The sequence below is a fragment of the Urocitellus parryii genome, chromosome 14 (genome assembly GCF_045843805.1).
Source record: "Urocitellus parryii isolate mUroPar1 chromosome 14, mUroPar1.hap1, whole genome shotgun sequence".
Lineage (NCBI taxonomy): Eukaryota > Metazoa > Chordata > Mammalia > Rodentia > Sciuridae > Urocitellus > Urocitellus parryii.
The window spans coordinates 63,562,303-63,581,625 of record NC_135544.1 but is presented as its reverse complement, the minus strand read 5'-3'; the positions used below and the strand labels follow the sequence as shown (position 1 = coordinate 63,581,625).

At 37.9% G+C, this 19,323-nt stretch overlaps 1 pseudogene; it reads right to left on the bottom strand.

The window, feature by feature from the left end:
* Positions 1-9,532: 9,532 nt before the first annotated feature.
* On the bottom strand, positions 9,533-12,969 carry LOC144250089 (thyroid receptor-interacting protein 11 pseudogene; annotated as a pseudogene).
* Positions 12,970-19,323: the final 6,354 nt, after the last annotated feature.

The window sequence follows — 19,323 nt, the reverse complement described above, 5'->3', positions numbered from 1 at the left end:
CATAGTGTGTGTAGTTCTCACCTGATGGCTGGTGCAGAGAAAGTGGCCAACAAATGGAGCCTGCTGCCACTTTGTTCATATTTGCCTTTTTGTTTCCTTTAGGATCATTTTCCTTATTACCCTTTAGAAGGGGTTTGGGTTTGCTCCCATTACTCTCTTCCCAGAGCCCATATTCAGGAGACTCTTTTCCTTGAGCTGTTCTTTCTATATGTCTGTTCAGGAAACAAAACCCCAAGGTGGCAGAAATAAAATTTAAAAAAAAGGAAGAATTTTTGGAAAATTAATGGTTAAATAGATTCTGAGGATCATATGAATCACCTCATAATGTCTCTTGCCTTCAAGATAGAGCAAGTAGACATAATTACTCAGATTGCTATCAGAAACTAGTGACTGCATTTGTGTCCTGTGCTAGAAAAGGAAATCTTCTTGGTCCTTCTTATTCATCTCCAAATCTGAGAGAGAAGTCAGGCCTGTGTTAGTCAATGTCTCCTCATAAAAGACTAAAATAAAAATTTAAGCCCCTTTTAGCATCTGCTGAAGTGAGAATCCACGCTGTACCCCAACTGTGTCTACTGTTGAAGAAGGCATCAACAATACCAAGTGTCCTTTTCTCCCTTTAGACCATTCCTCCTGTGTGTGTGTGTGTGTGTGTGTGTGTGTGTGTGTTAGAAGACTTTTTCATCACTTTGACAACATACCTGAGAAAATTAAATGAGTAAATATTTATTTTGGTTCAATTTCAGGCTCCATTGCTGTGGCCTGAAGTGAGGCAGATTACCATGGCAGAGAGCCTGGCTTCAAAACAGAGCTTCTCAACTCATGGAGATCAGGGAAATGGTGAGGGGAAGAGAGGACTGAGGAATATGATGTACCCTTCCAGGGAATCAACTCCAGTGGCCTACCCTCCAACTAGGCCCTACCGCCCACAGTTTTGACCAACTCCCGATAGTCCTGTCCAATCATGAACCCATCAGTGGATTGATCCACAGACGAGGTTAGAGCTCAGGATTCAATTCACCTTTCTGTAGAGTCCGTTCTGAATGCTGGTGGATTGGGGTCCAAGCTTTCAACACATGACCTTTGGGCAACATTCCAGATCCAAATTATAGCAGGGTGCCTCCTTCTCTTTAGGTGTTCTGTGTTTGTTTATTGTTTTAAATCACAAATAATGATCCTTTTTCAGTGTAAGACCTATCCCATTTGGCTTGAATCTGGTTCCAGTGGTTGTTGCTCCTCCTGCTGAAAGGCATTTCTGATCACTCAGATTCGGTCTTCTAGCATGGTTCACTCTGACCACAGCTGTTTGTCATTTTGTATTTCTATCTGAGAGAGATACCTACCTAGTGTATTCGAAACTGACCGTCCAAATAAAAGCATTTCTCTTCTTCTCAATATGTTTGGAATATTCCTGGAAACTATGGGGGATATGGAGGGAAAACCCTGGCTCATTCGCGAGCACACGTGACAAAAAGGATCCAGTAATCATAAGTGTATCCTTATACATATATTCAGTGCCCAAAAAGTACAAGGTATTGTGGTAGATATTGTGAACAACATAAAGCTGTGTTATATACATTTCCTGCTATGAAGTGCAATTGAATACAGTCAGTCAATGGAGAAGATGTTACATAGAGTGATCCTTGAAATATAATGCAAGGTCAGCCATTGACGACTGTGGTGGTGAGGATCTCATATGGGGGAAAAGACTAAGTAAGAAAGAATAAAGCCAGAAGTAGAGAGCCCTGAATAATGTGGCTTTGTTAAAACACAGTTGAAGGTTAAAGTAAGGAAAGCTTTTTGAGTCTATAAACATAGGGTGATAAATTCTATGCAAGATATTAAGTTTGTACTTCTTTTAATACCTCATGATTCACTCAAACATTTTCTTATAGATTTCAGTAGAATTTTTAAATCTCTTTAATATGGGCCTTGTCTCGTTTCTTTTTTTAAATTTTTATTGGTTGCTTAAGAAAAAATTACAATGATCTTGACATATCATATTTCATACATTTGATTCAAGTGGGGTATGAATTCTTATTTTTACCACGTGTACAGTTTGCAGGATCACATTGGCTGTACGTGCAGGTTTATACATACTGCCATACTAGTGTCTGTTATATTCTGCTGCCTTTCCTATTCCCTCCCTATCCCCCCTTCTGTCCCCTCCCCTCCCATAATCTCTCTCTACCCCAGCTACTGTAATTCATTTCTCTCCTTTTTTCCCCCCTTTCCCCTCACATCCTCTTCTATGTAATTGTGTGTAACAATGAGGGTATCCTTCCATTTCCATGAAATTCCCCTTCTCTCTCCCATTCCCTCCCACCTCTTGTCCCTTCTAATTGGTAGTCTTCTTTTCATGCTCTTCCAGCCTGCTCTGTTTTGAGTCCCCCTCCTTATATGAAAGAAGACATTCAGCATTTCTTTCCTAGGGATTGGCTAACTTCACTTAGCATAATCTCCTCTAATGCCATCCATTTCCCTGCAAATGCCATGGTTTTGTTATTTTTTAGTGCTGAGTAATATTCCATTGTGTACAAATGCCACATTTTCTTATCCATTCATCTATTGACTGGCATCTAGGTTGGTTCCACATTCTAGCTATTGTGAATTGTGCTGCTGTGAACCTTGATGTAGCTGTATCCCTATAGCATGCTCTTTTTAGGTCTTTGGGAATAGTCCGAGAAGGGGAATAGCTGGGTCGAATGGTGGTTCCATTCCCAGCTTTCCCAGGAACCTCCATAATGCTTTCCAAATTGGCTGCACCAATTTGCAGTCGCACCAGCAATGTACAAGTGTACCTTTTCCCCCCACATCCTTGCCAGCACTTGTTGTTGTTTGACTTCCTAATGGCTGCCATTCTTACTGGACTGATTTGGTATCTTAGAGTGGTTTTAATTTGCATTTCTCTGATTGCTAGAGATGGTGAGCATTTTTTTCCGTGTATTTTTTGATTAATTGTGTATCCTTCTCTGAGAAGTGTCTGTTCAGGTCCTTGGCCCATTTGTTGATTGGGTTGTTTGTTTTCTTAATGTTTACTTTTTGAGTTCTTTGTGTACTCTGGATATTAGGGCTCGGCACATTTGTATCTTTAAGAATTGGCATAATCAATGAAATGTTCCGCACACGTTTGTAGGAAGATTAACATAACACTCCAGTGACAATACAGTAGTAGAAGGATTGATTTGGACTGAGAAGTTGTTCAGTGAATGATATATTACCCATAAATTTGAATTCTCATTATCATAAAGAAGCAAGGTGGAAATAAGAATTTCTTTAAGAGAGTGTTGGGTCTATGGCTCAAGTAGTAGCTCGTTCACCTAGCATGCGTGAGGCATGGGGTTTGATCCTCAGCACTACATAAAAAAAAAAATAAAATAAAATAAAGATGTTGTGTCCACTAAAGGCTAAATAATAAATATTTTTAAAATAGAATTTAAAATAATAGTCCATAAATGTTATGTACAAACTGTGAAAGTAGATTCGTCAACAGATTAATTGTCTGCCTCGAACTAGAATCAGTTGCCTACTGATTTGCCTGGATGATGTTCTCAATTCTGTTTTTTTTTTTTTTTTTTTTTCTTTCATTCCACTGGGCAAACATCTGCCGGGCTTTCTTGATGGCAACATAGTGATTACTGAGCTCCACCCTATTAGAAATACAACTAGTTTTCAACTCATGAAAGTCTATAAAAGCCACTTTTTTAGAAGTCTCTAAACTTTGGAACTATTCAATGATACTCTATTTTTGCCAGCAATAAACAATATATATATATATATATATATATATATATATATATATATATTTTAATGTAAAGGGCAAGGTATTGAACAGACACTTCACAGAAGAAGCAATACAATCAGTCAATAAATATATGAAAAAATGTTCAACTTCACTAGTAATGAGAGAGATGCAAATCAAAACTACTCTAAGATTTCATCTCACTTCAATCAGAATGGCAATCATCAAGAATATAAGCAACAGTAAATGTTGGCGAGGATGTGGGGGGAAAAGGTACACGTATACATTGCTGGTGGCACTGCAAATTGATGCAGCCAGTCTGAAAAGCAGTATGAAAATTCCTCGGAAAACTGGGATCGGAAGCACCATTTGACCCAGCTGTCCCACTCATTGGTTTATAACTAAAGGACTTAAAATCGGTATACTAAAAATTCATTAAATTTCATTTAAATTAATACAATTTAACAAAGTCAATTTAAATAACATTTAATATAGATTAAATCATTTAATATGAACTATATAATAAAAATATTAATAAGATTAATTTTAATAAAAATCCACTTAGTGGTTTTAGAAACTACAGGTATCAGAGAAATATTAGCTATATATTCTACTTTTGTCTGCTCTCTCATTTTGCCTAACTTAAGCTAGAAACTTTTGTTTATCTTTTATCTTAATTTACCAAGATAAAAATGGGAAGACAAAACACCCAGTAGCTACACACATCAGCTTTTCCTTTGTTTTTTTCTAAATTTTGCCTTAACATTTACATTATTTTATCCAGTATCCAGGTATTTTCTTATGTTTTTATGTTAAAAGCATATGCCGTTTGATTTCAATCTCTTTTCAAATACATATATCTAAAATCCCTGTTGCTTCTGCCATTATAGTATTTTAATTTAATTCCATCTTGATTTTTGCTTTAATCTAACAATTATTTGGAATTGTTTCTATGGCCCTAATTTCATTGTATATGGAATTTTTTTTTTTTTTTTTTTTTTTGAGGAGTCAAAATTCTTCTAATTTTAGATGCACAAGGAATTGCAGCCTGTGTGATAACACCTTTACGGAATTGGCTGGCGTTTTCATTGTGGTCTAGGGCATGGTAAATTTTGGTGGCTGTAGCCTGTGTGTTTGAACATGATATGTAGTTTTGTGTGCATGGTACAACTTCTTGGTATAGCTCCTCAGTCAGGCTTCTTAAGTGCATTACACAGCTCTTCTCTATCCCTCCCCCCTGCTTGTTGGTGGTTCCTTGTTTGGGTTCTGAGAGAGGGATGTTCAGTTGATGCCTTTTATTCTGCAGGGTTTCCCATGTTTTTGCTCTATGTACCCCACGGTGTGGTACCCCAGATAACTATCTTATTGTTGTCCTGTGCTCTGTGATCCCTGGTATGTAATACTGAAAGCATGAAGCAGCCTGTTACCTCTCAGCTTCTGCAAGTGAACTGTTTCCTTGCACGTTCTATGTTTGCTTTTGTCTTTTCAACTTGATCTACTCTTTCATAATCTATTTTTGTGTTCAGTCCTTGAAATTCTCATTCTTATTTTGGATCACTGAGCATTTCAAATGTCCTTTTCTAACTTCTATGAGGATTTGGTGGTAGAAGGAGAAAGAGAGGTGAAACATGCTCATTTTCAGCCTTTAAGATTGAACCTCAAATCTTAGTGTAGTTTTGATTTTCACTTCTCTAAGTGCTAGTGATGATGAGCATATTTGCATAAATTTGTTGATTAATTTTATATCATCTTGGGAGAAGTGTCTGTTCAGGTCCGTGGCCCATTTATTGAATGGGTTATTTTATTTTATTTTATTTATTTATTTATTCGTTCGTTCGTTCATTCATTCATTTATTTATTTATTTGTGTGTGTGTGTGTGTGTGTGTGTGTGTGTATTTAGATTTGTGAGTTCTTTCTATACCCTAGAGATTAGTGCTCTATCTGATGTGTGATGGGGCAAAACTTTTCTCCCAAGATGTAGGATCCCTATTCACCTCCCAGATTGTTTGTTTTGTGGAGAAGAAACTTTTTTAGTTTGAATCTATCTCATTTATTGATACTTGGTTTTAATTCTTGTGCTATAGGAGTCTCATTAAGGAATTTTGGGACTAATCCCATATGATTGGAATTAGGGCCTACTTTTTCTTCTGTTACATGCAAGGTCTCTGGTTTTATTCCTAGGTCCTTGATTCATTTGAGTGGAGTTTTGTGCATGGTGAGAGATAGGGGTTTAATTGCACCTCCCTCCAGTTAGAATGTCAGCGATTTTTGAAAATGGCAGCTATGATGAAGACAACAACAGTAAGTGTTGGTGAGGATTTCAGGAAAAATGTACACTCCTACACTGTCGGTGGGACTGTAGATTGGTGCAGCCAATATGGAAAGCAGTTTGGCGGCAATTCCTTGGAAATTTGGGAATAGAACCACCATTTGACCTAGCTATCCCTCTTTTTGGTCTATACCCAAAGGACTTAAAAACTGCATACTACAGGGACACAGCCGCATCAATGTTTATAGCAGCAAAATTCACATTAGCTAAATTGTGGAAACAACTTAGTAGATGAATGCATAAAAAAAAAAAATGTGGCATTTATACACAATTAATATCACTCAGATACTTACCCTCTCGCTCAGTCCAGGAGACGCTAGTGCCCTTCACTACCTCTGTCAGAGCCTGGTTCGGACAGCTGGTGCCTCGGAGAGGACAGGCTGATCCTGCCTGCCTCCCATGTACCCTTTGTCACAGGGAGCGACATTCATGTGAGACCAAGTAAAATCCAGTCATAGACATTAATAGAATATCTCAAAAAAGTATTTAATAAAAAGGCTAGCAAATACAGGGTCTTTAATGAAACTTTAATAAAATTTATGAGACAAGGAAACTGAAAGCACAATATTTTCTTAGGAACTTTTCTGTTTGGTGTTATTCTTTACAATATAGCAGCTTTTCCTAAGAATGCAGGGAGTATGAAATTTCTAAGGCTATCTTGCTGTGTTCTCCATTAAACCCCTTGTCTTAAAAAAACCTTGGATCTAGATTAATCTTTGTAATTTTCTGAGTACCTGTATAACATATTTTTCTCAAGAATGCAGTGAGGTCGCCGTTTCCAAGAGCTCTTCAATTCTGAAATATAAGAAGTGTGTTTCCAGGCATTGAAACCCAAAGGCTCACCTAGACACAATGGAGTGAGCAGAATATATAAAAATCTCTCATGACAAATCTGAACTCTGCTTTTCCCAACCGTGTGAAGTCTACTGGAATAAGATTCCAAGTAATTTGGCAAGTCGAAGCCAAATATATACTTTGATATTCTTCTCGGGAGTAAGCCGTGTGATGTTACAGGAAGGCAGATTTTAGTGCTGAATTTCTGATCGTATCCCCCCAAAAGTTGTTCCATGCATATCATGCAAGAATGTAACCTCCAAAAAATAAATAAATAAAAGAGAGGACATTTGACGTAAGAAGGCTGGATAATATTTGCATGTTCGTGTATTTTTACCACACATCATACCTTCTTATTTCTTCCTTGCTCTGATTTGAAGCATATGCTTTCATTTTTCATTTTGGCTTACCGTGTTATCACTTAATAATAATTCAGTAAATTTACTTAGAACAAGAAAGTCACCTAATGACTCATGTCTTAGAGATGCTTTCAAATAAAAGTAATTGTGCATTTTGTACCATAGAGTATTCCCAGTGTTTCCTAGAATTGTTGCAACTGATGCTGGAGGCTTTGAAATAGAGCAGGAGGCATAAGGGCCGTGGCTTGTGACCCTTCCCAAAGTATGTAAGATTGATAGACATTGAATGCAAATAAACAACTATGCATCATTGAATTTTTTCCTGTCACTGAAATGCTAGTAGAGCTCAAGGAATTGTGAGCCTCTTTGTCTGCAGTACAGGAAAAATAAGAAATTTAAAGACTTGAGTTACATACAATTTCTGATAACATACCTTAGGTTGGTTCTCAGCTTAAAAAACACAAAAAGAGAAATGTCATCATTTTCCATAGCATTGGGAAACTTTTCATAGGTGGGAAACTTTACTATCAGAGCTCATCGGTTCTCAGACATTTATATGTTTTGAATACTTGGCCAATGTGCCTTTGGGATGCGTCCTCCAGTTGTTGTTTCAGTGATTTTGTTCATGCCTAACAACTGATGGCATCTTAATTTTGGTAAAATAATGTAAATGTTAAGGTGAAATTTAGAAATAAGAAAGGAAAAGCTGATATGTGTGTAGCTACTAGGTGTTTTTCTTCCTTTTTTTTATTTTTGTAAAGTAAAGCAAAAGATAAACCAAAAGGTTCTAGCTTAAGTTAGGTAAAATCAAAGAGGAGAAAAAAGAAGATAACATTGCTAATACTTCACTGCCACCTGTAATTTCCAAAACAACTAAGAGCATTTTTATTAAAATTAACTTTATTGACATTTATATTAAATTATATAGTCAATATTAAATAATTCAATCTATATTATGTTAAATTTACTTTGTTAAATTGTATTAATTTAAATAAAATTTAATGAATTTTTAAATATAAATCATACTATAATTTAACATAAGTTAATAAACAATATCAATTAATAAAATAAATTTAAATCAAACCATCGTATTAATAAAAGAAATTTAAATAATACTACTAATAAAATTAATTTAAATTAGATTGATTTAAATTAGATTAATTTATATTAAATGATAGTATAATTTATATTTAAAAACATATTAAATTTTGTTTAAATTAATTTTAATAAAAACGTTCTGAATGGTTTTAGAAACTACGGGTGTCAGAGAAGTATGTGCTATGCAATCTGCTTTTTCGCTTCTCGGATTTCACCTACTTAAGCTAGAAACTTTTGATTCATCTTTTACCTTAATTTATCAAAAGGTTATAACTACTCCTGTTGTAAAGCTTTTCATCTTCCAAAAACTGTTGTCAGCTTATTTCTCTCCCCAACTTGTTTTGATCAAATGTTTTATAAAATGTGTTTATAAGAACGATTGTAGAGCCCCCAATAGTAGGTAGATAAGCAGTCCAGATATTTAATGATACATTCTTACTAATTAACTTTTCCATTGGCAATGGATCATGTGATCCCACTTCGGGGTTGCCTCATAAAAATACTCTTCCTTCTGGACATATTTATCATCTGGAAAACTGAATTAATGTGAAGTGACTTTCGTAGAGAAATGGAAATCAGCAAAATGGATAGGGGTCATAGAATTTGGATTCAAAGCATCTTAGAATTTATCCACTAAGCTTCCTGTTTAGGTCCTCCCCATTGGAATTTTCGCTTGGTAGTTGTACAATGTTATCTTGGATAAACTAAATATTCTCAACGTTTTGCAACATTATATTTGGTTTTCATGTACTCTAAATCTGAGACATCCTTCTTATGGGTTGGATTTCTCTCGTTTCCTGTGATTGCATGTATCGTTTTTATCTTAATGCCATTAAGTGAGGTTGGAACTAGTGGTTCAAGAAGGCTGCTCTGTACAGTGGCTCACAAAAGTACATCAGAATTGATAACTGGTGATGATTATCTGCTACATTGGAACAAAATTCTATAAACAAAAAGTGCTACAAAAAACAAAACAAATTTTTTAAAAAGTACTATAGCAAAAAATCACAACAACAACAACAACTAAAGAAATAAAATAAAATACCTAGTAGCTATACACTTACATATACCAGCTGTTTTGCTTTCTCTTTTTGTCTACAAGCACATGCGTGCTTTTTCAAAAGGCCATGCTGTAAAACATCAAAAAGGGTTATGGCTTCTTTAGAATAATGCTAAATATTTAGAAGATCCTGGAGTACAGCTCTGGCCCTGTTGTGCAGGGACACTGGCGACGGTGTAAAGGTGGGCATGAAATCTGCAATGGGTGTGAAAAGAGGACGCCCAGGTCCACCAAGTCCAACTCCAGCGAGGTTACTAAGAGGCACCGCTGCAGAACGTGGGACCAAGAGTGGATTCCCGTTGGTGCTTCTGCCAGCTCTTAATTTGGCTCCATCTTTAACATTTCCTGGTAAAGGGGTTCTGAAAAAGAACTCTGAAGCACGGGTTGGGGTTGTTGATTTGGTTTCGGAGGTGTGCTGGGGACACTTGTTGAAGCCCCTCCAAGGCAACTCCTCATCCACTTTCTGACACCACCATAATCTTTATTCAACAAGTGCTCCATTTCGTCCTTTGGAACGTCCAGGATGCTCCCCATCAACTGCAATACTTCACGACGACGTTTGCCTTTTGTTATCTGGAAATGAGCGATTAGAAGGTTTCGCATGAGGACTTTGTCCACTTTTCCTTCTGCGCTGTTGACCAAAGTCGACAATTTCTGTTGTGCGTGGTCCAGCATTTCTTTTCGGAGCTCGTTTTGTTTTTTCAGTTCTGCCATCTGCTCTTCCTTGAGATCTAAGTCTTCTCTCAGCCTGGAAGCAGAATCCCACAGAGCATTCGCTTGATCCAAACGTTCCTGCAGTGATGTTACTTCTCCTTCTAGCTTTTCGGCCTTGTTCTTCCATTCAGCTATTGACTGTTTTTCTTTGGCTAGTTCAGCAGAATGCAGAGCTTTCTCTTCTTCTTGGAAGTGTTGAACCTCGTTTTCTCTTAGGATTTTTACTTTGGTCTCTTGAAAAATATCAGAATTCAGTGTTTGAGCGTCTCCTCTCTCTCCAGGCAACTGGGCTTTTAGTTCTTCAATAGTTTTCTGCAAGTTCTTAATTTCCTCCTCTCTTTCTAAAATTAACTGGCTATGCGCAGCATTCATCTGCTCATACTTGTACTTAAATTCATGCATTTCCTCCTTCTGCTCCTGTAAAGACTGAAGTAGTTGCATTTTATGCTGGTTTTGATTTTCAATTATATTCAGATGGTCTTGAATTTCATCTTCCAGATGATTTTTGACTATGTTCAGTTGAGATACCTCCAATTCTAGTTCTGTGATAGCATCAAGAGCTTCAGGCTCAGCCACTGGTGCAGCTTGATTGTGCTGTTCCGTAAGTATTTCCAGTTCTACTCGCAGATAGTTGTTTTCTGCTCTCATGTAGGTAAGACTTTTGTCCTTTCTTTCAACGGATTGCCTTAAAGTTTCATTTTCTCTTAAGGCCTGAGAACACTTATGTAAATCCTTTTGTAGTTGTGAAATTTTTTCTTCGAGTTTTTCAATAAAAACTTCTTTCTCATTTATGACTTGTGTCAATCGCTCCTCTTCTTCTATATAAGATGCCAAAATTTCCTCAGTTTCTTTTTCATCAGCAGTCATTTGCTCAATATTCTTTTTGAGTCCTGCTATTTCAAAGTCCTTCTCTTGATTGAGTTGAACTGCACATTCGTGTTTCAGCTTTAAGGCCGAGGTATTCCAATCATGTGCATTGGAGAGTTCCTGAATAGTCTGCCTGTGATTATTTGCTTCTTCCAACAGTCTTTTTTCTGCCTGGTGCAGTTTGGCTTCAGTCTCTTCTTTGTCTCTTTTGAGAGTCTCCGTGATAGTGTCTTTTTCTTGAGAGATTTGATTGTAAGCAGCAATAGATTCTTCCAACTTACGCCTTACATCGTCACGTGCTAAAATCAACATTTCATTTTCCGTCTTGAGTTCAACAGCAACTTTCGTTAAGTTTTCATTGAGCTGTTCCTCTTCAGAAAGATTTTGACTTAGGTTGCTAGCTTCAGCTTCTCGTTCTTTAGGCATGTCATCCTTACAATGACTGTTAGAGTCTTCATTCAGAGAGGTTCGATACTTACTCTTAAACCCAGACAGCTCCTCTTCAAGTTGTCTAATGTGATCCTTAAGCCCAAGGTTTTCCTGCTGGATGTTTGAACTATTTTTTTGTGACTGATTTAGCTGATCTACTAAATCTTCTACTTTTCCTTCAAGCTTCTGCTTGGTTAAATGCAAATCACTGAGGCTCCGTGCATTCTCAGTTAACTTCTCCTTCTGCACATGCAGCTCTTGGGATATGTTCATTTGCTCATCCTCAAGTTGATGAACTCTCTTTTTTTCATCATCTAGATCTTGTTCCAACTTCTTGATGACAAGGTCTCCTTCATTTTGTTGTTTTGATAGCTCATCTTGTATCAAAATCATGTGCTCTGTAGCTTCCCGATTCCGATGATCCAGTTCTTCTAACTCAGCCATCAGCATTTTCTTTTCATTGATAGTCTGATTCAGTTCTTCCTCCTTTGCCTTCAAGTGAAGTTTTAAGTCTAGTAATTGTACATTCAAATTCATGTCCGTTGAAGCTCTGTTTTTCATGACTTGATAGTCACGGCTCAGTTTTGACAGTGACATCTGAAGTTCCTCTTTTTCTTGACTCAATGATGACTTCTCTTTTTCTAGAGCTTCAACATGCATTTTAAGTTTCAGATTGTCTTCAGCAAGACGGTTATCCTGGTTTAAACCATTTAGTCTCACGATTTCCTTCTCCGCATCAGCCAGGGCTCGTTGAAGCCTGAACACTTCTTCCACTGCTGAATGCTGAGGAAGGGTTCTTCCCTTTTCTGCCACAGTAGAACTCTGCTCCCAAACTGAAATTTCATGCTGATGATCATATATGTCTGGACTTTGGTTTGGTTGAAGAGTCTTGATAGTATTTAGTACTTTGCAGATTTCACTTGAGTCAGAATGGTGCGTTCCCTGAGCCTCAGCAATCTGCCTCGAGTGGCCAACTTCAGATTCATGTTTTGCAACTTCAGTTGGTAATCCGTTTGTTTCTTGTTGTGATAAAATTATGTCACTAAAGTCCGTGTCATCATCACGAAAGGCTGAAAAATGACTACCGACCAGGGAACCGAACGGAGCCGGTGCAGTTGTTGTTGGTACACCACAAGCTCCCGAGCGTACTGATTGAGCAGCTGCCTGTAGTTGGAACATTTGATCTTGCAGTACAATCTGTCCTGCTTTAGGATGGCTGATCTCTACCTCTTTCTGTGGCAGTTGATTCTGGGAACTTACAGACTGATGGTTTATTTGTAGCTCTGATGCTTCATGCTTTTCTTCCAGGTCAGTACAGCACTTTTTCGGTCCTTCATTCTCACATCTTAGTGTGGAATCAGTAGTTTCCATTTCCTTTCTCGAACAATGATGTAAAGCTGCTTCTGGGTCTCCTAAGTCATCCAGAAGCATTTCCCTGTTGAAGGTGGAGCTCTGGCCGGTGAGGAAAGCCAAGCTGCTCCCCACCTGACCCAAGAAGTGGCCCAAGCCTGAGCCCAGGCCTCCAAACCAGGACCACATCGTGGCCACTTCAGTGATCCATCGGACCAGCTCTGAGAAGCGCGTCCATCACCATCCACTTCTCTGCCCCGAACGTCCTCCGGCGTTGCCGGGGTCGATTATGACCCAAGCGCTCAGAATTCCTCAGAGCGCGGGGTTCCTGGGGCTCCACCAACACTAATCATCCCTTCCTGCCTGTAAACTCAGAAGCCTGTCCTGCGCTTTGACCAGGGACTGGCATCCAGTAGCACACTCACCCCCTGCAGGGCCTCTGCTTCTTCCCTGCACTTGCCTGTCAGCTATTGGCTCACAGGATTGGGCAGGGTTGGCTGGGAGGAGCTAGAGATCCAGGAAAGTGTCCCAGTTTGAGTCCCAAGGCAGTGTGCTGTGGAGCCAGGAAGAATCAATGTTGTAGATGAAATCCAAAGGTAGTTCACTGGACAGTTCCCTCTTGTCTGGGAGAGGTGGGCTTTTTGTCCCATTCAGTTGCATTCAGTTGACGAGGTGAGGTCTCGCTCCACATTAGAGAATGGAATCTATTTAACTAAAAGTCCCCGATTCAAAAGTAAATCTCACCCCATAACACCAGCACAGACACACCCAGAATAAAAGTTGGCCAAGTATCTGGGCATCGTAGCCCAGACGAGTTAACATATAAAATTAACCATCACAGAGTCTTAATCAGTCTCAGAATTCAAATTATAATACGGATTAAATTTCACTAAAGAACCATCTTTACCCTTTCCAAAAGTAAACTTTTGCTGTTAATCTATACATTTTCGAGTTCATTTTAATATTATTTGGTCCTTGTTGATTCTGATTGAAGTTTATTTAAGTGCTCAAAAATTCCGCTTAAATTTCACTTAAGAAAAATTTGTTTTAGAGCCAATAGGTTGATGTTCACTTCACCTATGGTTGTTTATCAGTGCCAAATATAATCCAGGTTTCAAGAGTACAGAGCGAAATAGAAAGTTGAGAAATTTTCTACTATGGAGTAACAATCCTAAATGTAATTCCCATACCTCTAAGGATCAGAAGGAGTTAAGATAAGGCCCTGCTTTCCAAGGTGTTTAAATTCCAACAAGTTAATGAGGAGGCAGTTTTGTAGAGTTGGGGACAAAGCAAAGAGAGGAAGCACGTGGGCTGTAACAGACAGACCAGTTGGGACCAAAGCAATTTTGGAGCTAAACTGACAGAATGCATTTATGAAACCTCTCTCACAAGCATGAGTTGAACAGTAAATGAGAACATAGTGTGTGTAGTTCTCACCTGATGGCTGGTGCAGAGAAAGTGGCCAACAAATGGAGCCTGCTGCCACTTTGTTCATATTTGCCTTTTTGTTTCCTTTAGGATCATTTTCCTTATTACCCTTTAGAAGGGGTTTGGGTTTGCTCCCATTACTCTCTTCCCAGAGCCCATATTCAGGAGACTCTTTTCCTTGAGCTGTTCTTTCTATATGTCTGTTCAGGAAACAAAACCCCAAGGTGGCAGAAATAAAATTTAAAAAAAAGGAAGAATTTTTGGAAAATTAATGGTTAAATAGATTCTGAGGATCATATGAATCACCTCATAATGTCTCTTGCCTTCAAGATAGAGCAAGTAGACATAATTACTCAGATTGCTATCAGAAACTAGTGACTGCATTTGTGTCCTGTGCTAGAAAAGGAAATCTTCTTGGTCCTTCTTATTCATCTCCAAATCTGAGAGAGAAGTCAGGCCTGTGTTAGTCAATGTCTCCTCATAAAAGACTAAAATAAAAATTTAAGCCCCTTTTAGCATCTGCTGAAGTGAGAATCCACGCTGTACCCCAGCTGTGTCTACTGTTGAAGAAGGCATCAACAATACCAAGTGTCCTTTTCTCCCTTTAGACCATTCCTCCTGTGTGTGTGTGTGTGTGTGTGTGTGTGTGTGTGTGTGTTAGAAGACTTTTTCATCACTTTGACAACATACCTGAGAAAATTAAATGAGTAAATATTTATTTTGGTTCAATTTCAGGCTCCATTGCTGTGGCCTGAAGTGAGGCAGATTACCATGGCAGAGAGCCTGGCTTCAAAACAGAGCTTCTCAACTCATGGAGATCAGGGAAATGGTGAGGGGAAGAGAGGACTGAGGAATATGATGTACCCTTCCAGGGAATCAACTCCAGTGGCCTACCCTCCAACTAGGCCCTACCGCCCACAGTTTTGACCAACTCCCGATAGTCCTGTCCAATCATGAACCCATCAGTGGATTGATCCACAGACGAGGTTAGAGCTCAGGATTCAATTCACCTTTCTGTAGAGTCCGTTCTGAATGCTGGTGGATTGGGGTCCAAGCTTTCAACACATGACCTTTGGGCAACATTCCAGATCCAAATTATAGCAGGGTGCCTCCTTCTCTTTAGGTGTTCTGTGTTTGTTTATTGTTTTAAATCACAAATAATGATCCTTTTTCAGTGTAAGACCTATCCCATTTGGCTTGAATCTGGTTCCAGTGGTTGTTGCTCCTCCTGCTGAAAGGCATTTCTGATCACTCAGATTCGGTCTTCTAGCATGGTTCACTCTGACCACAGCTGTTTGTCATTTTGTATTTCTATCTGAGAGAGATACCTACCTAGTGTATTCGAAACTGACCGTCCAAATAAAAGCATTTCTCTTCTTCTCAATATGTTTGGAATATTCCTGGAAACTATGGGGGATATGGAGGGAAAACCCTGGCTCATTCGCGAGCACACGTGACAAAAAGGATCCAGTAATCATAAGTGTATCCTTATACATATATTCAGTGCCCAAAAAGTACAAGGTATTGTGGTAGATATTGTGAACAACATAAAGCTGTGTTATATACATTTCCTGCTATGAAGTGCAATTGAATACAGTCAGTCAATGGAGAAGATGTTACATAGAGTGATCCTTGAAATATAATGCAAGGTCAGCCATTGACGACTGTGGTGGTGAGGATCTCATATGGGGGAAAAGACTAAGTAAGAAAGAATAAAGCCAGAAGTAGAGAGCCCTGAATAATGTGGCTTTGTTAAAACACAGTTGAAGGTTAAAGTAAGGAAAGCTTTTTGAGTCTATAAACATAGGGTGATAAATTCTATGCAAGATATTAAGTTTGTACTTCTTTTAATACCTCATGATTCATTCAAACATTTTCTTATAGATTTCAGTAGAATTTTTAAATCTCTTTAATATGGGCCTTGTCTCGTTTCTTTTTTTAAATTTTTATTGGTTGCTTAAGAAAAAATTACAATGATCTTGACATATCATATTTCATACATTTGATTCAAGTGGGGTATGAATTCTTATTTTTACCACGTGTACAGTTTGCAGGATCACATTGGCTGTACGTGCAGGTTTATACATACTGCCATACTAGTGTCTGTTATATTCTGCTGCCTTTCCTATTCCCTCCCTATCCCCCCTTCTGTCCCCTCCCCTCCCATAATCTCTCTCTACCCCAGCTACTGTAATTCATTTCTCTCCTTTTTTCCCCCCTTTCCCCTCACATCCTCTTCTATGTAATTGTGTGTAACAATGAGGGTATCCTTCCATTTCCATGAAATTCCCCTTCTCTCTCCCATTCCCTCCCACCTCTTGTCCCTTCTAATTGGTAGTCTTCTTTTCATGCTCTTCCAGCCTGCTCTGTTTTGAGTCCCCCTCCTTATATGAAAGAAGACATTCAGCATTTCTTTCCTAGGGATTGGCTAACTTCACTTAGCATAATCTCCTCTAATGCCATCCATTTCCCTGCAAATGCCATGGTTTTGTTATTTTTTAGTGCTGAGTAATATTCCATTGTGTACAAATGCCACATTTTCTTATCCATTCATCTATTGACTGGCATCTAGGTTGGTTCCACATTCTAGCTATTGTGAATTGTGCTGCTGTGAACCTTGATGTAGCTGTATCCCTATAGCATGCTCTTTTTAGGTCTTTGGGAATAGTCCGCGAGAAGGGGAATAGCTGGGTCGAATGGTGGTTCCATTCCCAGCTTTCCCAGGAACCTCCATAATGCTTTCCAAATTGGCTGCACCAATTTGCAGTCGCACCAGCAATGTACAAGTGTACCTTTTCCCCCCACATCCTTGCCAGCACTTGTTGTTGTTTGACTTCCTAATGGCTGCCATTCTTACTGGACTGATTTGGTATCTTAGAGTGGTTTTAATTTGCATTTCTCTGATTGCTAGAGATGGTGAGCATTTTTTTCCGTGTATTTTTTGATTAATTGTGTATCCTTCTCTGAGAAGTGTCTGTTCAGGTCCTTGGCCCATTTGTTGATTGGGTTGTTTGTTTTCTTAATGTTTACTTTTTGAGTTCTTTGTGTACTCTGGATATTAGGGCTCGGCACATTTGTATCTTTAAGAATTGGCATAATCAATGAAATGTTCCGCACACGTTTGTAGGAAGATTAACATAACACTCCAGTGACAATACAGTAGTAGAAGGATTGATTTGGACTGAGAAGTTGTTCAGTGAATGATATATTACCCATAAATTTGAATTCTCATTATCATAAAGAAGCAAGGTGGAAATAAGAATTTCTTTAAGAGAGTGTTGGGTCTATGGCTCAAGTAGTAGCTCGTTCACCTAGCATGCGTGAGGCATGGGGTTTGATCCTCAGCACTACATAAAAAAAAAAATAAAATAAAATAAAGATGTTGTGTCCACTAAAGGCTAAATAATAAATATTTTTAAAATAGAATTTAAAATAATAGTCCATAAATGTTATGTACAAACTGTGAAAGTAGATTCGTCAACAGATTAATTGTCTGCCTCGAACTAGAATCAGTTGCCTACTGATTTGCCTGGATGATGTTCTCAATTCTGTTTTTTTTTTTTTTTTTTTTTTTTCTTTCATTCCACTGGGCAAACATCTGCCGGGCTTTCTTGATGGCAACATAGTGATTACTGAGCTCCACCCTATTAGAAATACAACTAGTTTTCAACTCATGAAAGTCTATAAAAGCCACTTTTTTAGAAGTCTCTAAACTTTGGAACTATTCAATGATACTCTATTTTTGCCAGCAATAAACAATATATATATATATATATATATATATTTTAATGTAAAGGGCAAGGTATTGAACAGACACTTCACAGAAGAAGCAATACAATCAGTCAATAAATATATGAAAAAATGTTCAACTTCACTAGTAATGAGAGAGATGCAAATCAAAACTACTCTAAGATTTCATCTCACTTCAATCAGAATGGCAATCATCAAGAATATAAGCAACAGTAAATGTTGGCGAGGATGTGGGGGGAAAAGGTACACGTATACATTGCTGGTGGCACTGCAAATTGATGCAGCCAGTCTGAAAAGCAGTATGAAAATTCCTCGGAAAACTGGGATCGGAAGCACCATTTGACCCAGCTGTCCCACTCATTGGTTTATAACTAAAGGACTTAAAATCGGTATACTAAAAATTCATTAAATTTCATTTAAATTAATACAATTTAACAAAGTCAATTTAAATAACATTTAATATAGATTAAATCATTTAATATGAACTATATAATAAAAATATTAATAAGATTAATTTTAATAAAAATCCACTTAGTGGTTTTAGAAACTACAGGTATCAGAGAAATATTAGCTATATATTCTACTTTTGTCTGCTCTCTCATTTTGCCTAACTTAAGCTAGAAACTTTTGTTTATCTTTTATCTTAATTTACCAAGATAAAAATGGGAAGACAAAACACCCAGTAGCTACACACATCAGCTTTTCCTTTGTTTTTTTCTAAATTTTGCCTTAACATTTACATTATTTTATCCAGTATCCAGGTATTTTCTTATGTTTTTATGTTAAAAGCATATGCCGTTTGATTTCAATCTCTTTTCAAATACATATATCTAAAATCCCTGTTGCTTCTGCCATTATAGTATTTTAATTTAATTCCATCTTGATTTTTGCTTTAATCTAACAATTATTTGGAATTGTTTCTATGGCCCTAATTTCATTGTATATGGAATTTTTTTTTTTTTTTTTTTTTTTGAGGAGTCAAAATTCTTCTAATTTTAGATGCACAAGGAATTGCAGCCTGTGTGATAACACCTTTACGGAATTGGCTGGCGTTTTCATTGTGGTCTAGGGCATGGTAAATTTTGGTGGCTGTAGCCTGTGTGTTTGAACATGATATGTAGTTTTGTGTGCATGGTACAACTTCTTGGTATAGCTCCTCAGTCAGGCTTCTTAAGTGCATTACACAGCTCTTCTCTATCCCTCCCCCCTGCTTGTTGGTGGTTCCTTGTTTGGGTTCTGAGAGAGGGATGTTCAGTTGATGCCTTTTATTCTGCAGGGTTTCCCATGTTTTTGCTCTATGTACCCCACGGTGTGGTACCCCAGATAACTATCTTATTGTTGTCCTGTGCTCTGTGATCCCTGGTA